Source organism: Microtus pennsylvanicus, chromosome 7 (assembly GCF_037038515.1).
Source record: "Microtus pennsylvanicus isolate mMicPen1 chromosome 7, mMicPen1.hap1, whole genome shotgun sequence".
NCBI lineage: Eukaryota > Metazoa > Chordata > Mammalia > Rodentia > Cricetidae > Microtus > Microtus pennsylvanicus.
Window position 1 is genome coordinate 92,129,373 of NC_134585.1, and position 2,411 is coordinate 92,131,783.

Below are 2,411 nucleotides of genomic sequence, written 5' to 3' on the forward strand. Positions count from 1 at the left end.
AAATGCATTGCTAAGATTATTTCTTCTTTTATTGATTTTTATTGAGCTTTAGATTTTTCTTTGCCCCCCCTTCCTATTTCTCCCCTCCCCTTTAACCCTCTCCCAAGATCCCTATGCTCTCAATTTACTCAGGAGATCTTGTCTAGGTCTACTTCCCATATAGATTAGATCTATGTAAGTCTCTCTTAGGGTTCTCATTGTTGTCTAGGTTCTCTGGGATTGTGATTTGTGGGCTGTATTTCTTTGCTTTATTTTAAAACCCACTTATGAATGAGTACATGTGATACGTGTCTTTGTTGGGTCTGGGTTACCTCACTCAAAATGATGTTTTCTAGCTCCATCCATTTTCCTGAAAAATTCAAGATGCCTTTTTTTTTTTTTTTTTTTTGCTGTGTCGTACTCCATTGCTGCACCACTAGCACAGCCTGGATGCTGAGACTGGCGAGGGGTGCTGGGATTGAGACAGGGAGGCTTGCTTTCAGGTGGCAGAATAGTAACCTTTATTTTTCCCTGAGCTAAAGCCCTTTATACCTCTACTCCTTCTGTGGAAAACCATTGGCCAGAAAGAACACAAACATCCTTGTCAATTACAGACCACAAGTAAGTTCTGCTGCCGGTCAGGGAGAGTGAGGGCAGCTAGATCACAACACTCCGTTGTGTCAAGGGGCATTTAGGTTGTTTCCAGGTTCTGGTTATGACAAACAATGCTGCTATGAACATAGTTGAGCACATGTCCTTGAGACACAATTGGGATATATACCCAAAAGTGGTATTACTGGGTCTTGAGGGAGATTGTTTCCTAATTTTCTGAGAAATTGCCAAACTGACATCCAAAGGGGCTATACCAGCTTGCATTCCCACCAGCAATGCAGGAGTGTTCCCTTTACCCCACAACCTCTCCAGTATAAGTTGTCATCAGTGTTTTTGATCTTGACCTTTCTTACAGGTGTAAGATGGAATCTCAGATTTGTTTTGATTTGCATTTCTCTGATGACTAAGGATGTTGAACATTTCCTTAAGTGTCTTTCAGCCATTTTAGATTCCTCTGTTGAGAGTTCTCTGTTTAGGTCTGTACTCCATTTTTTTTTATTGGGTTATTTGTTCTTTTGGTGACCAATTTCTTGAGTTCTTTGTATATTTTAAAGACCAGACCTTTGTCTGACATGGGGTTTGTGAAGATCTTTTACCATTCTGTAGGCTGTCATTTTGTCTTATTGACCATGTCCATTGCTTTACAGAAGCTTTTCAGTTTCAGGAGGTCCTATTTATTAATTGTTTCTCTAAGTGTCTGTGCTGTGAGGGTTATATTTAGGAAGTGATCTCCTGGGCCAATGCGTTCAATGCCCAGAGGATATTGTTTGCAGGGATTCTATCTTCTGTTTCTATAGTGTGGAATAATCTGAGGAGTATTGGTATTAGTTCTTCTTTGAAAAAATTTGTAGAATTCTTTGTTGAAACCATCTGGTCCTGGGCCTTTTTTTTTTTTTTTTGGTTGGGAGACTTTTGACGACTGTTTCTATTTCTTCAGCAGTTATTGGTCTGTTTAATTTGTTTATCTGGTCTTGATTTAATTTTGGTAAGTGATATTTATCCAGAAAGTTGTCCATTTATTTTATTTTCCAATTTTGTGGAGTACAGGTTTTGAAATATGACCTGATGATCCTCTTTATTTCCTCAGTGTCTGTTGTTATGTCTCCCTTTTCATTTCTGATTTTGTTAATTTGGATATTCTCTCACTGCCTTTTGGTTAGTTTGGATAAAGGTTTGTCTATTTTGTTGATTTTTTCAAAGAACCAACTCTTTGTCTCATTGATTCTTTGTATTGTTTTCTTTGTTTCTATTTTGTTGATTTCAACTCTCAATTCAATTATTTCCTGCCATCTAGTTCTCTTAGGTGAGTTTGCTTCTTTTTGTTCTAAAGTTTACAAATGTTCTGTTAATTCACTAGTGTGGGATTTTCCCAGCTTCTTTATGTAGGTATTTAGTGCTATGAACTTTCCTCTTCACTGCTATCATTGTATCCCACAAATTTGAATATGTTGTGTGGTCATTTTCATTGAATTTTAGAAAGTCTTTAATTTCTCCCTTTATTTCTTCTTTGACCCTTTGATGATTCAGGTGAGCATTGTTTAATTTTCATGTGTTTGTGGGCTTTCTGGAATTAATATTGCTGCTGAATTCTAGTTTTAAACCATGGTGATCTGATAAGACACATGGGTTTATTCCAATATTTTTTATATTTGTTGAGGTTTGTTTTGTTACCAAGCATGTGGTCAATTTCTGAGAAGGTTGATAGGATTGTTTCTTAAACACACTGGCATTGCTCTTTTCAATTAACCCAGGGTTGACTCCTCATACATGGAGGAATTGGGCTTCACTTAAGAAGAGAGCTGGGAGCATTATGGCAGGCC